Below are 18,039 nucleotides of genomic sequence, written 5' to 3'. Positions count from 1 at the left end.
GGGCGGGACGGACCGACGGACCTAGGCGGGCCACCCGGCTCTCCTCGCCGCCGCCGCGGCGGGCGCGGGGCCGCGCCGCGAGGCCTGATCCCTGCAGCGCGGGCGGGCGGCGTCGCAAAGGGGAGCGAGCTCGAGGCGCCCGGACTCCTGCAGGTACCTGCTCGTATCCCCTCCTCCGCGCGCACTCCAGCGACTTGCCCGTGCGACCCCGCAACTTTCCCCGTCTTTTGCTGCCCTAGCAGCCCCGTGAGCCAGGTGACGGGGCCAGACCTCTCAGGTCAAGGCTCGCGGGGGACTTTGCATGCTGCTGGGCGCCCGTCTCGCGCCGCCCCTCGTCCTCCGGTCCCCGGAGCCTGCCGTCGCTGGAGTCCTAATGATCCGCCTGTTGCTCGAGCTGCGGGTGGCGAGCGGGTGGCTGGACCCCTCGGAAGGCCTCCGGGAGGGTAATCTAGGATCCGCTTTGGGACGTGGGGTGGGTAACCGCGGGGTGGAGGACCGACCGGAGGCGGGAGAGTCGGTGAGCCAGGGGTGGGGGGACGGCGGGGTGGGGGTGGGGGGTGAAGGCGGCACTTTGCGTAGGGCATCCCTGGGGCGTTTCCTTAGCCGAGAAGCCTTTCCTTCTCTTCCTCGAGAGGAGGCGCTTTCCAGGCGAATGTAAGTGCTTCCCAGGCCGCCTGCTCCGCCTTCTTCCCCGCCAGTCCTCCCCTCCCCTTGCCCTACAGCGGTGCCAGGCGCCCCGCGACAGTTGCAGGGAGGAGCGCACCCAGGGCCCTTGTACTGGTGCGGCGCTGCGCCCACGGACTGCCGGCGCGCTCTGCGGGGGGGGGGGGGGGGAGACGCTTGGAGCTTGCAGGGCCCGTGTAGTCTCGCCCGCCGACTCCTCGGTTCTGCAACAGTGGTGGGGGGTCGGGAGCTTCCGTTTCCCGCGCCCCTCGGGGTGGCTGAGGGACCTCTAGATGTGAATGGGCTGACGGGCAAGCTAGACCTTCCGGCAGGGGCCGCGGCAAGCCGGGCTGGGCGCCTTTCGCATTGCAGGGCTCGGTCTCCCCGCCCGGCCCCCCTCCCCCTGCCTTCCCCGCTCTGTCTCTCCCCATCTCTTTTGGGAAAAGAGCACCTTTTGCGTCCTTGCTGTCACAGATATTTCCTCAAAGGAGACTGAGCCGGTAGTCTAACTCGGGCAGCAGGGGTGGGGGACGGCGAAGAACCACCTCCACCCACCCCCGTAACGCGGGGGCTCTGGTTTGACGCCAGAGCGTGAGCAGGGGAGCGGGGTTGTGCCTGGTTTTCGTGGAGAGCCGACTTGCGGTTCGTCCCGCTCCTGGATTTGGTATTTCATTTTACCCTCTGAAGAGTGGGGCAGGTGAGGAAAACCGGATTGGAAACCTTCCTCTCCCTTTTTTGAGTATTTGCTTAAGCGATTTGCATAACTATTTGCATAGTACTGTGTACGTTGCCCCCACCCCCTCGTTTCAGACTACTTTCCAGTACCTTGCCCAGGTAAACAGGAAGCAAGAATTTTTCTTGAGCACCTGCCCCTTCGCTAAAGGCAGATGCCCTAGTGCTTCTCTTCCTCACATTGTTCAGGCTGAAAGAGGGTAGAGTTGATTTTGTGGTTGAATTTGGTGTAGTATGTCGGTTTCACTCCTTCCCTGGGTGGTAAACTCCGCGGGGACATGGATACAGTCATTTTGCGTTTACAACCAGCTCCCCCTGGGCTAGGCCCTGGGCTCTGCTCTGGGGATGCACAAGCTGAAGTGTCTACTCTCAGTCTAGTCCTGTTCTTCCTTTTCCTTTTTCCACCAGATTCCTTCCTTCTCCTGATCTAGTATTAAATCTGTCTTTTTCACAACTAAGAATTGTCAGTATTGGGCCAGGGAGGAGAAGGTGATCCTGAAGTGCTTAAGAACTTTGAATCCAAAGCATGTGGTGCATATTCTAAGGAGATTTGTGGGATCTGTTTTAATTCCATCTTGTGTCTGAGCCATTTTTACCTGGCAAACCAGCCTGAATGAGCCCATTCATCAGTGTGGCAAAGTCAAGCTTTTGCTGATCAAGTGTATAAAAGCAAATGGGGTGGAGGCAGTGTTTGCTCCCTTTAGAAATATTAAAATATTAAAAATCCAACGCTCTGATGTTTGGGTTTGCCAGCAAAGCACCAGCTAAATATTTTTCCTTCTTCCTTATTATTTTTTTTTAAAAGAAAGACAGGGAAGAGGGGGCTCCAGACACTTCCTCTGCCTTAAGTGAATTTTCCCCTTTGCTGTAATTCTTCCCGGACTCTGTGTCCCACTGTTCTACCCGAGATCTCAATCTGCCCTGTGCCTGGCATTTGGGGTTGGATGTGTGCAGCCTTGAGAGCCGGCACCACAGGGTTTTCCTCCTCCTTTTTTTAAAATAGAGAACATTTATCGACTGCATACCATATGCCAGCTACTCTTCTCGGCACTTTTCCAGGCATTATCTCATTTAATCTTCAGGACAACCCCATGAGGGAGTGCGACTTTCCTTCTTCATCGCAGTGTTTCTGGGGAGCCAGCTGTAGGCAGAGCCCCTCTGGACATATTCTGAGTCCCATGGAAGATCAAAAGGGGGGGCTGGGTTTGGGGTCCCACTAGCAGGCAAGGGCAGCTATCCAGGGTAGGTCAAAGCAGAGTGGAAGGTGGGTGTCTTTACTGCCCTTGCTTCTCAAGTTTCTGGAAGGTGGATTCTCCAGAGTGCCACTGTGTGAAATACCCACAAGGACGTGCGATCCAGTCCTGCTTTCAATCTCTTTATGGCTCCTTGACTTGAGTCACTTTACATCTCTTGAGTCTCAGTCTGTTTCGCTACAAGGATCTAGATGCCCAATATTTGTTATTAGCCTATACGAGGCACTGTGCTAAAAGCTCTCCATGTATTGACTCATTTCATCCTGATGGCAACCTTTGGAGGTGGGGGCTATTATTACCCTATTTTAGTTTTTAAATTTTAATTTATTTGTTTATTTTTATTGCAGTATCATTGACATACACTATTATATTAGTTTCAGATATACAACATAGTGATTTGATAATGCCAGACATCATGCAGTGTCGTGATAGGTGTAGCGATTATTACCCTATTTTAGATGAGGGAAAAAAAAGACAGAGAGAGAGAAACAAAATGACTTGTGCGAAATGGCATGAGTAGGACTATGTGAAGCCAGGATTCTATCCCTGGCGGTCTTGCTGCAGAGCCACTGTGAGATTCTGCACTCCCCGTTTATCCCTACAGCCTCCACACTGTGCCCTCTGCTTAGTAGATATGACTCGCCATTACCCAGTGGCTTTTTGGCCTCCGTCTCATCCTTAGAAGGAACCTTGAAAACTGCACTAGAGAAGCATTCTTTTGGCTTTTGCCAAAAAAGTCTTCTTTCCAATATAATTGGGAAAAAGGAAGACAGATCATAAAGATCCTGGGCTAAGTAAACATTATGGCTATTTCCAGAAAAAGTGCTTCTTATCAATGAGAAATCCAGAAAAATCGTACAACACTTCGTCCTCTGAGTCAGATCCATCAAGAAAGCCAGCAAGTAATCAACCTACAAGGATTTATTGTGTGGGTACCATGTGCCCAGGACTGCAGACCCCAAGGACAGGCAGAATAAAAGAAGTGTGTTCTCTGAGCCTGAACACACAGTGGACCAGGAGACTCAAGGTTAACAAACACTAGGTCAATCGATATAAGATGCTAAATATCTGCCTGATAACAGTCACAAACTGTCACATTTGTCTAGCCTGCTGTGGTTTGCAGAAACTTTCACAGGGTTCTCTCATTTAAGTTCTAGCCACAGGGTGTGATAAGCAATGGACAGGGTGGTGGTTTGGAACCAATGTTGCAGATGAAGAAAACAAGGCAAAGTGAGCTGCTAGGGATTGGCCATAGCAAGGGGTCTTCTGACTCCAAAGTCATCATCCCTCTGCATCTCAGGTAAGGTAGTGGATGTGGAGGGTCCTAAGAGGTGGCTGATTGTGAATTTCATCCTGAAACTGACTTTGGGGCACTGCTCTTGGCTAGTCAGGGGGAGCAGAGAAGGAGGAGAAAATATTTATTGCTGTTGTTTTATTTTTGCATTCAGGAGCCTGCTATGTGAAATGTGGAGAGAAATCCCAATTATGAATTCAGTAACAATGTGAGAATATGCAGTCAAATGTAGAATCTGTCTTAGAAGAATTTCCATCCCTGTCTTCCTATTCTTTTTCTTATCATTTCTTTGTGGGCAAGGGGTCTTGCTCTCCTTGGAATCCTCCAGCACCTTGCACCATGGCTTGCTTGGAGTAGGTACCCTTTAAAATGATCTTTAATTGCACACGTGTTGAATGATAAAGGCCTAACATCTGCTTTTAGCTAATAATGTTACAGATAAGCAGTTAATGTTGACAGCAGCTGACTTCAGTGTGCTTGCTGAGGTCCCTGGTGAATGAAAGCCTCTTGCTCATCATCCTGAGCTGATCATCTGGGCTCAACTGATCCTCTAGCAGATGCTTATCAATATTGACTTAACGATGAACGTATGCAACCATATATATCCTCTTTACATATAAACATATGTGTAAGCATTCATTCCACAAGGATTGGCGTACTTACCCAATGTTATGCACTGTTAGGTGCTAGGATGCTGCAGTAAAGAAAACAGACATGTAGGGGTGGGAGGTGGATGGGGAGACAGACATTAAACAGAGAAATACAAACATTTAGGGGGGCCTGGGTGACTCAGTGGGTTAAAGGTCTGACTTCAGCTTAGGTCATGATCTTGTTGTCTGTGGGTTCGAGCCTCCTGTTGGGCTCCGTGCTGACAGCTCAGAGCCTGGAGCCTGCTTCAGAGTCTATGTCTCCCTCTCTCTATGACCCTCCCCCACTCATGCTCTGTCTCTCTCTCAAAAATATAAAATAAAATAAAAACATAAAAAAAAGAAATACAAACATTTAAGGATTGGCAGGTGCTCTAAAGAACTTCCCGGGGGGAGAGAAATAAGGATGGGGAAGGCACTAGTTAAGATGTGGGGCCTGGGAAGACCTTCCTGAGGAAGAGACTTTTCATTCTGAGGGATGGACAGGAATTTATCAAATAGAAGTGGGAGAGAGAGAATTCCAGGCTGCAGAGGCCTGTGAGGCTCTGAAGGCAAGGACGCACACTGAGCCTTGGAGGACGGAGAGCTGGGTAGGGTGGTCCAGGCCGGAGAGGAGGACAAGGACAGATCAGGCCACACCTTTATGCCAGATTAGGGACCTCAGGGCTTATCCCGGGGCCTGTGGGAAAGAGTTCATGGATCTGTAGGAGGAGAGTGTCAGGAGCCAATTCATATTTCTACAAGATCGCCTGTAAAGAACAAGGTCAGAGAGGCTGGGCATGGCAGTTGGGAGCCTCATTACCTGGAGTGTTGGAGAGTTAGGACCCATAGCCAGATGGGACTGAGTGAAAAAGAATGGGAGGGGAGGAAGTGGAGGCTGCATCTGTGCAGGTGGGTTCCGAAAGCGATTGGAGAGACCAAGCAGGTGCGGGATGGGGTGAGCGGCCATGGCGGGCGTGTGGAAGCCACCATGGCCGCGGCTAGGGGACTGCACCCAGCTCCGTCCACATCTCTGTGCTTGGAGTTCTATGGCACTGGCACTTCTAGAAGATTAGAAATTTGAATCCTAGCTCTGGCTTTGTCACTAATAGCCGGGGAAATTTGAGCTTATCTCTTGTCCTTCTCTGTTTCTGCTTCTGTTCTTGTTTTCCTCACAGCCTGGTGATTTTATGATTAAAAAAAAAATAGGTGATCTGTCTACACTTTTCTTCCATGGTATCATTCATATGTGTTTATTTGGATCATTTTTATAAACTGAATTAGGAGAACTATGAATGGGTATGTGCAACATTTGTGGTGAGATTCTAAGTATTTGCTCTTCGATGGTTACCAGTAAGCTGCCTTCCAGCTGCCTTACATGGAGGGACACCAGAGAGGAGCCTGGTGGTGGGGAGATACACAGCACCCCGAGATATGGGGGGCGAGGCCTGGTGGGAGCCCCAGGATTGGCTGAGTCAGCTTTCTGTGTCTCGCTGGAGCCCCCACTCTTCATCACGTGAGACTCTTCCTCCTTACCCACAGATATCTTATGAAAAGATGCAAGAGAGGTACATCTGGTCTGTCACCTGGGGACCCATGTCTAGGAGAATATGCCAGACTAAAGATAAAGAATGAACAGAACAGGTAGCCTTATGGGGCCTTGAAAAGGTGATCAGTTTGTAGCCATGTGGAATGAGAGTATAGATAGGCCCATAGAACTAAGAGCTACCCCCAGATCAGTTAAGACGTTTGATGCTTCTTGACGACTTCTTTCAGGAATGCTGGCTTCTCTCCTGGGAGATAATTATTGTGGTAAGATCAAAGAATGCCAGCAGACTAAAATTTGGGTTTGAACACACCCACCTTTTTTGGTGTTTTATTTTTTTGTTTTTTAGAGAGAGCATGAGCTGGGGAGGGGTGGAGAGAGACCGGGACAAAGGATCTGAAGCGGGCTCTGTGCTGACAGAATGACAGCAGCAAGCCTGACGTGGGGCTCGAACTCAGAACCATGAGATCATGACCTGAGCCGAAGTCAGATGCTCTACCGACTGACACCCAGGCACCCTAACATGCCCACATTTTTTTCAACTTTCATTCTGCTATGGACAGGTCTGGCTTTCTTAAGCCTTGACTGACATGCCAACGTGAACCTAAAAGCATTTACTGGGATTTACTTAAGGTAAAGAATTGAATTAGCCAGAGGGATGGGAGGACTCGGTAGTTACAGACTGTGGTCGGTAGGTGTGGATTGAGAGGAGGCGCCTGGGTTCTGGCAAAAGGTTATGTCGGCACTCATGTCTCTGAGGTCAATAAATCATACCTTCTGTGCCGTGTTTTCTTGCGGTTTTACGATCCTAGTTTTCTAAGTGTGGTACTCTCTGGAGGCTGCTGACATCAAACCTCTTCCTCCTCTCCTCCTTTTGGTGATTAGACCATGCCTGGCCATGATTTGGCCCTGGGGCCATTTCAAGGTTGAATCTTCTCCTTCAGGCTTAATGTGTAAATGAAAAGTATCATTATGTGGCCGTGTCCTATCTACCTAATCTTTATCTATCTGATCTATCTATCTATCTATCTATCTATCTATCTATCTATCAGATTGATCATCTATCAATCATCTATGTCAAAGAGTAAAAGGGTATCGATATCCCATCTCTTCTTGTCATTTCCTTAGATCACAAATCTACAAGGTAGGCTCTCTGGAAATGCAAAAATAGGAACCTCATGGAAGTTCATAGGATGCCTGAGAACTTCACCTTTTATGCCGTTTCCCCAGACTTCCCGATCTGATTGGAAAGCAGTTGTCAGTGTGGTGCATCTCTGTGGTGATGGGCACTGAGTTTTCTTCCCCCAGACTTAAAGCGTGGCTGCCATAGTGCATTTTGCCTTCTCATCCGGCGTCCTTTGTGTGGGGCTTAGAAGCAGAGTACAGGATGCAGTTGTGCAATGTGGTCCTAAATGAATGGGTTGCTTTTAGCGGCTTTCGGCCAGTCACTCCTGTCTGCCAGCCACATCACTTAAACGCACCCACGCCAGCCCTGTTTTACAGCCCTTTCTTCGTAAGTTAGTGTTCACAACTCAGAAATAAATCCTAGTTAGGCATCATTAGACTGGGGATGGGTTTCAGAATGCCCACAAGTGCAGAGGTAAGTTGTAAAGAGTAGGAAGCTAGAAGGCGCGCAGTGGGACTCCAGGATTGAGAGGTGTAGAAGAGAGGTGGGGGATCCCTCCCCTGGAGACAGGGCCCTGCTCCACACACTGGGACATAGGCACACGCCCCACAGGGGACAGCGTGCTCACTGGTGTGGGCAGCTCAGCTGATGGCACAGAAATAGACACATCACAGAGAAGTCCTAACTAGGTTTAGAGTTACAGTTTGACAGGGTGTGTAGACTTGGGGAGATAGAGGCACTGGTGATTGTGTGTTAGGAATGCTTTCAATACCGCTGAGCCATATCCTTAAACATGGTTAAGACGGTAAATTTTGTGTCTCAATTTTAAAAAGAAATTGAGATTCTAATGGCATGAAAAATGCCATTCTCAAATGTTTTGGTCTCAGATTCTTTACAAATTAGAAATTATTGATTCTCTCCCCCCTCCGCTCCAAAGCACCTGTTAATGTGAGTTATATCTATCAGTATTTTTTTGATACCATTCGTTTATTATAAAAGAGAGACCTAGAAACTATGTACATGATGAAAGATTGCACAACTTGTGAATGGGCAGCTTCACATAATACCAATTCCCCCCTTTTTTTTTTAAAGTTTATTTATTTATTTGGAAAGAGAGAGAGCACAATTGGGGAGGGGCAGAGAGAGAGAGACAGAGAGAGAGAATCCCAAGCAGGCTCCGCACTGTCAGCACAGAGCCCAGTGCAGGGCTCTAACTCATGAACCGTGAACTCATGACCTGAACTGAAGTCAGATGCTTAACCCACTGAGCCACCCAGGCACTCCGGTACCACTTCAGTAATGTGTTTTAGTCTACATACTTTCCAAGAATGTCACCATCTCCAAGTAAGAAATAGTGCTTGTCATCTAGAACTAGTTTGGTACCTCCATATTCTGGGAGGAGAACTTCCAACTTTCACCCTAACTGGGTGAATCTCTCCACCTTTTCCTATAGAGCCTCATCCAACAGCTTCTACTGTTGCTCGCAATATTTTTACCTTGAGATTTTTCTGGAAGCATCATGTCTCCTTTGGTTAGAGTTTCGTACACACTCCTTTCAACTAAAAATTGGTCAAGGAAGGAAAGAAACCCTCTAAATGCTGGGCCTGCCTGACTCTAGCCACTGCAGTGCATACTCTCATTTATCAATATTTATGTTAGAAATTAAATAGTTACCTCTTAGGAGTGCCTGGCTGGCTCGGTCGGTTGAGCCTGCAACCCTTGATCTCAGGGTTGTGAGTCCAAACCCCCTGTTGGGTGTAGAGATTGCTTAAAACATAAAATCTTGGGGCGCCTAGGTGGCTCAGTCGGTTAAGCATCTGACTTGGGCTCAGGTCATGATCTCACGTCCGTGGTTTTGAACCCCGCTTCGGGCTCGGTGCTGACAGCTCAGAGCCTGGAGCCTGCTTCAGATTCTGTATCTCCCTCTTTCTCTGCCCTTCCCCTGCTCATGCTCTGTCTCTGTCTCTCAAAAAATAAAGTAAAATATTAAAATAAAATCTTAAAGAGGTTAAAATTTAAAGTATTAGTTATTAATTATTTAGAATATCAATAGTAATCTCATTACGTGTTAACACAAATGACATATCTTTATGAAAAAGTGTTATTTTTCAAGATAAAAACAATAGAAGAGTTGCATTGTTTTATAGTTTTACAAATGTATTTATTGGTCCGATTTAATGGAAGGCAGGAGGATTCTTAGACTTGCTTTTCTGTTTAGTCTGTGATCTCACACAATATATACTCCCTAGAAAACTCCTTGGCTACTTGTGAGAGAATTCGCATAAACAGGAAAATAACATCTTCGTTTATTATGAAAACAGTTTTTTTTTAATCTCATGGACCATTTAAAGGGACTCAGGAACCCCAGGGGTGCTCTGACCGCACTTAAAGAACTATTGCTATAGGATAAATCTGCAGCCAAGTTAATTTTTTGTTATGTTTTATGTTTTCGCCTCTTCTCATCAAATGGTATCTGAACTTGAACTTTAGCAATTCAATGCATTGCTTATCTGTGATTTCAAATTAAAGAACTAGGTGGTTCCTTAAAAAATTATCACGACTTTCCTCTTGTTTATGTAACAAACAAGCAACCAAAAAACCCTGTTTGCACCCTTCTCTTGTTAACTTTTTCAGAAGCTACCAGATTGGTCTAGTGTGTACCTATTTTGAATTCTCTTGGCTGAACTAACTTGAGTAGGACACTCAAGACATGGAAAATTTGGAGTGTGAAAAACAGGTATAGAAAGCCAATGTTTCCTTCAGGGTACACAGTTTGCTTTTTTAAAGCGTTCATTCCTGTTTTTTGTGGAGTGGGGACTTCTCTCAGCTTCTCTGCGGAAAGCCTGCACCTGTCTCAGGTGGTGCCCAGAGCCCTCTCCTGGCACTGGGCCCTGAGCTGTGCTCTCTGGAGGATTCGGTGCTCTTCAGAGAACCTTCCTTTTCCTCCCTCCTCTGCCCCACCTCCTTCTTCCTTGTCCAGAGAGCTTGGAAACTCAGGGAAGAGATTGCATTTAGGAAACAAACTGGAAAAAGGAGAGATGTGAAGTCTAATTTTGAGAAGTCAAATCAAAAGCTTTTTGGCTTGCATTGTCTGGGGAATCTCATTATTTTATGATTTTTTTTTCATATTGATGAAGTATGGAATTAGTCACAGCAGATAGTCCTGGGGAAAGCGTTTAAAAAAGAATCCTCCCAGGAAGGCATCTAGGAGCTGGGTTGTGGATGTTTGTGAAGCATAACAACATTTTTTTTCTACCTCCCAAATAATGGATTAGATGCTATAGGAACTAGTGTATTTATTTGAGTATATCTTTTAAAATGTTAATTGCACCTTTTGGTTTTTCACCCCATGAAATAGCCACTGTGGCAGCTTGCTACAGCAATAGACACTCGGCTCTCTGGGTTTGCTGTGAATGTGCTGAGCTTGGATGATTTGCCAGAAGCACTCTGTTACTTCCAGCATCAAAAAGCGCTTTTCTATAATCCTTTGGAAAAGCCCTAATGTGTACGGTGCTCCCAGTTGGGAGAGGCCACTGGGTGTGTCCTTTCTGGAGTGGCTCCCTGACCACACCTCTTATGCTTGCAGACCATCAGAAGGTCCCTGGCTCCTGCCTGTTTCCAGATGTGTTTTTTCAGACTTCTCCTTGACCCTGAGAGCCACAGATCGCCTTCTGACAAAAATCGTATTTATTTAGGGAGCCAACACCAGGATCTCCTGCTTGCATCCCAAGAGACCCCCTAGATGTGGGAAATATCCAAAGGCCTTATTTCACACCAGAGTGTAAAGACTAAGCTTGTAGACTTCTCTGCAGGTTTTGAAAGGGGAGGAGGGTGGTGAATGCAAGGACGGTGTTGACTGAAATGGAGCCAGGGGTTTACTGAAAGGGGCACGGGAGACCGAGGGCCTGGAGATGAACATTCCTGGCTGCCATGTGCTGCAGTTGGTCCTGCTGAAGGAGGTCCGCCTGGCAGAGTCAGGAGAGCATCACATGGAAGGAGAATCTCTGTGTACTCAGAGTTCCGGTTCTTACTCCCATGTTCATGATCATGATAATGAGTATTATGTAGCACTTGCATTGTGTGCTGGGCACTGTTCTTCTAAATGTGGTGTACATATTAACTCGCTTCACTGTCATAGCAATTTAAGGTAGGCATTACTATTTTATGTGAAGTGAAATTATATTTCTTGTTCTATCTATACCATCTCTACCTATCTAATTTATTTGTCTATCTACCATCTGTCAATCTATCATCTATCATCTATCTCTATCATCTATCTATTATCAATCATCTATCACCTATCTATTATTTATTGTCAATCATCTCTCTATCTCTCTATCATCTATCTATCATCTATTTATCTATCATCAGCTATGTATCCTCTATCTATTATCAATCATCTATCATCTAATCATCTATCTATCATCTATTTGTCTATTATCTATTATCACTCATCTATCATCTATCTCCTATCTGTCATCTATTATCTATCTATTATCAATCATCAAGCTATCATCTATTTATCTATCATCTATCTATCTATCTATCTATCAAGAGACAAAAAGACATCTGAGAGATTTTAATAATTTGCCCAAGTATACAACTAGAAGTTGGTGGGATTGAGATTCAAATACTGGCAGGCCAGGTACAGAATCTGCTGTTGCTCCCAAATTTGAATCTCAGCTCTGCCCTTTACCATGGGAAAGTTATTTGACCTCTCTGGCCTCAATTGCTCCATCTGCCGAGTGGGAATAATAATAGCATCTACCTGAAGGGAGGTACAATATTTAAAGCAGAGCCTGGTACAAAGTAAGTGCCATGTAAGGGCTTACTAGAGATTACTTTTGTAACGGACACTATAAAGAAGACTGAGTTTACATACTTTATAGAGGTAAGCACAGAAAAAAATTTGACTCTTTTACTGATCACCCATATCTACTAAGACTTTGTAGATATTTTGAAGCTCTTCGTGGAAAGAGCATGTTGATGAAAAGATATCTATGTCGTCCCACACCCATTTAGGGAGATAAGACAGAAGTGCAGTTAGTTTTAAGGACATGAGCCTAGGGTGTAAAGACTGCCAGCAAAGCCTGGCCAAGAGGAGCAAAGTGTGAGCAGCTTCCCCGACACGGGCCTCCCCGGGAAAGCCAGGCTTGGGCTCTGGGCTTGCTGCCCTCCTGTGTGCTAGACAAGTCTGAACCTCACCTAGAAATGGCGGGTCATGATGATGCCTGCCTTTCTGGGTTGGTTTGGGGATTAAAGAAGTTCATTCACTCATTCATTGTTTCTTGCTAAGCTTTAAGGATGCAGAGGTTAAGAAAAAATAGACCCTGCCTTTGTGGGGCTCACAATGCTGTGGTGTAGGCTTCTGGGAAATTGTTCTACTCCAGTTTAGCAAGGTTAATACTGGATGAAGGCAGACAAAGGCGGAGGAGACAGGTGGCTGGTTTTAGGGTAGGGAGAGGTCTGGGGTCAGGGCTTGGTTTCCAAGAATATGGTAGAGAATATGAGTCTTGAAAGGCATTCTGAGCAGACAGATAAGTGAGAAGTCGGCGGTACTTTTGGAGAATTTCAGGTAATTCTTTGTAGTCCTAGAGTTTGAATTGGGTTGTGGAATGTGAGGATAATGAATGAGGAAACATAATAATGACAGCTGACATTTGAGCATTTACTATGTACTAACCATAGACAGCTTTATTTTTATTATCTTGTTTTTAAAGATTTTTCTTTCTGTTTTTAAATGTGTATTTATTTTTGAGAGAGAGAGAAAAAGAGAGAGCATGCATATGTGTACCCACATGAGTGGGGAAGGGGTAGAGAGGGAGACAGAGAATCCAAAGCAGGCTCTGTGCTGTCATCCCAAAGCCCAATGCAGGGCTCGAGCCCATGAACTGTGAGATCGTGACCTGAGGCAAAGTCAGACACTTAACCGACTGCGCCACCCAGGCACCCTTCTTCTCATTTGAAAACTTCATGACAGCCCTATGTGGTATGTGATATTTAGTATCCGTGTTTTACAAATGAAAAAACAGAGGCTCAGACTTCAGTGACTTGCCCAAGGTCACACAGCTAGTGGTGTTGAAGTTGGGATTCAGACTCAAGCAGTCTGGACCTGGAGTTTATCCTGAAGGGCAAGGGAGCTATCAGAGGACTTTAAGCCTGCACAGTTTAGAAGGTAACATGAACTTGGCATGGACAAAAAGGTAGGGGGTGGGGCTAGGTCTAAGGCAAGGAAGACACTTAGAAGTGTATTGTAATAAACCATGGAGGGGCACCTGGGTCGCTCAGTTGGTTAAGCCTCAACTCAGATCATGATCTCTTGGTTTGTGGGTTCGAGCCCCATGTCGGGCTCCATGCTCATAGCTCAGAGCCCAGAGTCTGCTTTGGGTTCTGTGTCTCCCTCTTTCTCTGCCCCTCCCTGACTCATTCTTTCTCTCAAAAATAAATAAACATTAAAAAAAAACCATGGAAAACTATTCAATGTCTGAATTAAAGCCGAGGCAGGAGTGATAAGGAAAGGAAAGGAATTTGAGAAATGTTGGGAAACAGAAGATGAAGGGAAAGTGTGAACATGTTTCTTTTAAGGCCCCAATGGGACATTCAAATGGACATGTGCCGTAAGCAGTTACAGGAGTCTGCAATGTAGGAGTCTGCAATGTAGCGGGGAGATCCGGACTGGAGATCGTGAAATTCCCAGGGAGAGGAATAGAGGGTTCAGAGGAGCCCCTGGGCTGCAGTGACCCAGATCTGAGATCTAGGCTACAGATTTGTTTGATTTGGCTCACAGTAGTAAAACATTAAAACCAATGGTTGTCAACATTTAGAAAATTGGGAAAGTTAATATAAAAACAAGATCTGTGGGTATTCTTGCCAAATTGGGCAATCTGACCACCTGATGTGCACAAATACGGGACATGTGCCCCCTTTCAGAAGGGCCGGTGCTCTGCAGCTTGTCACGGTGGCCAGAGGTCCTCTTTGTTTCATTTCAGGCACCTGCCTGGCCCCCGCAGGTGTTTTATTTTGTGACCCCAGACTGAAGGTTTGGGAAGATGAAGCAGTGTGCCACAGGAAACTGAGAATGAGTGGTCAGACAAGCGGCATCAGCAAACCCCAGGGGCTGCAAGGTGGACAGTGACAAACGGCAGGTCTGGTGCAGAAGTCATCCCACTGTGCCCTTAGCAGAGACATGCGGTGGAGTGTTAGGGCAAGAATTGCACAAGAGGCAGGAAGCGTGAGTGTGAACACTGATTTTACGAAGAAGCTGTGTCGTAAAGAGCAGTTGGGGTTGGGAGACTTGGTTATTTTTCAGTGTGAGTGGCCTGAGCATATCTGTCTAAGGGTGAATGTGATGCAAAATAGTTCTTTCTTTGTCCTTGACTCTCATTTTGTAACAACAAGGAATCCCGTCTTTGCTTTGGTTGTTCTTATGAAAACGGAGGGCTCCAGGGTATAGAACACAATGAGGTTCTTTGTGTGTCTCTGAAGGCTGCCCTGCCAACTTCAGATCTTCCCAGGGCTGCGTGCGTTTTTGCTAGTGTGAGCAACAGTGCCTTAAAATGGGCCCCTGTGCATTTCAACAGAGCACAGTGTCCACGTGGTGACTCACCTCCCGCATGGGCTCGTGTGTCTGTTTGCCCTCCGTTTCCTCTTACCGTTAGCCAGGCGGATCTGTGTGATGCTCTTCTCAGATCCCATCACTTCTAGTGCAGTTTGGGTTCATGGGCTTTTGTTGGTTGTACGCCATATTCTGATTTCCCCATTTACTCTTTTGTATTTGTTTTCTGATATAATTTGATCTAAAACTGTGTGTGTGTGTGTGTGAGAACTTGTCTATCTAACCTTTGATGAAAACTCTTTATTAAGGAAGAAAATACATCCCCTTCTGCAGTGGTGATAAGTCAGCTGCCTTTCTTCTGTGGTGACCACAATTTTGGAAGCACATTTGTTGTGATTTTTCTTTTCTCCCAATAACACAGCAGACAGATGGACTTTAAAGTTCGACATAGAATGGAAGCAGCCAGTAGCCACACTATGTGACAAATGTTAACTAATGGATTCAAGAAATCATTTTGAAGAACCTACTGTGTGTCAGATGAGGTAATTGGCACTTGGGCTACGCTGGTACTTAAGAGAAATAAAAATTCCTGCTCTCCCTGAGCTCATATCTGAGTGAGAGAATAAATAATAAATATGACAAAGAAATAGAGTATATGTCTTTAAGTCTATTTTAGGGAGTGATAAATCCTAAGAAGAAAAAATAAAGCAACGAGTTGGGGGATAGGAGTTTCACAGGGGGGTATTTTAGTAGGGGAACCAAGGAAGGGCTCATTTGGAAGATATTTGAGTCCAGGCGTGAAGAGTGTGGTGAAGCAAGCCATACAATCCCCTGTGGACAGAGCATTCCAGCAACAGAGATCAACCAGTGCAAAGGCCCTGAGGTGGGAATGATTAAAGAGTAGCATGGATACCAGTATGCCAGATGAGAATGAAAGCGAGAAAAGAGAAGGAGAGGAAATCAGATAAATAGAATGGCAGGAAGGGAGCTTTTGATAGGAGTGAGATGGAAGTCACTGAAGAGTTGAACATAGGAATAGGTGGTGTGATTTACATTGTAACAAGATCTCTAGCTAATGGAGTCCTTAATCCTTTTTACGCCAGGGACCCCTTTGGCAGTCTGGGAGCCTAGGGACCACTTTTCAGAATAGTGCTTTTAGACACAAAAAGTAAGAGCCACAGAGTATGTAAAGGAACCCAATTGGATAGAAATGCGTACTTATCAAAACAGTTACATCAACTTAGAACTTAGTGATATGTGTGCTTCTTTATCAACTCCTTCAGGATGATCTATTCACAGTAGTATAGTAACTACTATGATTTCAAGGAAACAATAAACTATTTTCTGAGACCTGCCACAATTCTGCTCTGATATAATAATTTCCAGTGGTGTGAAGGCTCTGGTACTGCTCTTACTGCCCTGGGCCACTGCCTGCATTTTTAAGGGGGCTGGATCACTAACTTCATTTAGAGATGAGGGCCCCCTCCCCGGTCTAAATCCAAGGACCTCCTGAATTCTCCCTCCTGACCCCTGCTTTCCTGCTCTGTTAAGTGGACATGCAAAAGGGAAGTGGGGTGAATTTGTGGAACGTTGCCCATGTTTCCGGCCTCGCCAGTCTGTGCTTCGGCGGCACTGCCGGGGCTCACTGTTTGCCACCTTCGGTCACTGCAGTTCCTGGCGGTTGGCTGCATCCAACACCAGTCTCTAGTTTTCGAGATGTTCTGGGAGCAATGATAACTCCAAGAGGTTTTATTATTTATTTATTTATTTTTTTAAATGTCTCTCTGACTGGTTCCTTGTGGCTAAATAGTCCAGGAGCCTGAGTTATGGTCCCTGTTTCAGCAGAGTTTCCAAATGGCCACCTGTAATCTGTTCTCCTTTCCTGAAGGACATCACTCCCCTCAGTTACCCCTGGCTCACAAAGGTGTGGACAGTGCAGGTAGAGTTCTTTATGTTCCATATGAATACCTCTGGGTCATAGGGCTCCATTGGCCAGATCTAACCGTTTCCTGCTCTCTGTACAAAGCACAGGCTTGCTAGTCCCCACGGCTTGGCGTGTGTTCCTTCCTCTCCTTGGAGAACAGCCTTCTTACTCTTACTTACCTTCTTTACTTGTTTATGTCTGACCCGACCCTCAAGGCTCAGCTCAAATGCTTTCTCTTCCTGTCGTTGTCCCTGCTTCCTGATCCCTGAGGGACCCATTACCTCCTCTGAATTTCCATGGCATTCTCTTGGTACCTCTCCTCGGGGTACCTGACATCTCCCGCCTTGTACTCTCTGCACTTACTTATTTACCCACATACCCTCTTATAACCCCTTTGAAGCACCTGTAAGCTCTGAGGGCAAGGATCATGTTGTCCTTTGATTTCCATAGTTCCTGGGACATGCCTGCCACAAAGCACGGACCAACGGCAGAAGCTTATGATTCTCCAGATGACAAAGGAGTCCATCGGGAAAGGATCCCATCTCACCCAAGTCTGTATGTTCACTTGATGTCCAGCTGCCCTCTTTCCCCCAAGCCCTGACTGAGCCTACTTTTGATCGTTTATTTTTCCAAATAGAAATGATTGTTTACACAAGTGTTTTTTAATGCTTGTAAAGAAAGTCACACAATGTTGAAAGGTATGAAGTAGAAAGCAAAAACCACGCTGAATTCTATCATCCAGAGAGAATACATTTAACATTTTAGTGTATATTCTTATAGATTATTTTTTTTTACTTTGTGAAGTTAGACATGTTTTATAAAGATCAGATCATGCCACATATTGTGTTATAATCATATTCTCTTTTTTTCTTAGCATATCGGGATGATCTTTTCATGAACCTACAGGCAGTAGAGCATTGTGGCTAAGAGATAGCTTTAGAGCATTACTGGTCAACATCAAACCATGAGGCTATCACTTAGCTGCTGACCCTGGAGAGTTAGTTAATTTCTCTATTTACCAGTTTCTCCATCTGCAAAATGAATCCAATAAAAATACCACCTGTTCAAGTGTTGTGAGGTTTAAGTGGGTTCAGATGTGCCCACACTGAGAGGTATTGAAACAACTGATTCAGTACATGGGAGCTCTTACTACTATTATTATTTTAGTGTTTTTAATGGCCACAGACTATTCCATTACATGGCTACCTCCTAATCTGACTGTTTCCCTATTGATGGACATTGAGCTTGCCTTTGACTTTTTATTCTTATGAGTAACTACGGAGGCAGGTAGCATCCTTGGATACCCATCCTTGCACTCTT

At 45.9% G+C, this 18,039-nt stretch overlaps 1 protein-coding gene and 1 pseudogene across 4 annotated transcripts in view; one reads left to right on the top strand and one right to left on the bottom strand.

Moving 5' to 3' along the window:
• The window catches only part of KCNS3 (potassium voltage-gated channel modifier subfamily S member 3), a 41,393-nt gene that overhangs the window by 3,073 nt on the left and 20,281 nt on the right, over positions 1 to 18,039 (top strand). The window contains exon 1 of one of the 4 annotated variants that reach the window (XM_029936353.1): positions 39 to 153. The exons of 2 other annotated variants lie outside the window; for them this stretch is intronic. The gene's annotated coding sequence lies outside the window, so the exon portion shown is untranslated. Of the gene's footprint in view, positions 1 to 38; positions 154 to 630; positions 655 to 18,039 lie in introns of those variants that run through there. One more of the 4 variants, XM_029936356.1, reaches the window with a different exon arrangement.
• On the bottom strand, positions 8,547 to 16,997 carry LOC115290755 (annotated as a pseudogene).

The sequence above is a fragment of the Suricata suricatta genome, chromosome 4, assembly GCF_006229205.1.
Source record: "Suricata suricatta isolate VVHF042 chromosome 4, meerkat_22Aug2017_6uvM2_HiC, whole genome shotgun sequence".
Taxonomy (NCBI): Eukaryota; Metazoa; Chordata; class Mammalia; order Carnivora; family Herpestidae; genus Suricata; species Suricata suricatta.
The sequence above is the reverse complement of the archived record's forward strand: the minus strand, read 5'-3'. Positions and strand labels throughout refer to the sequence as shown.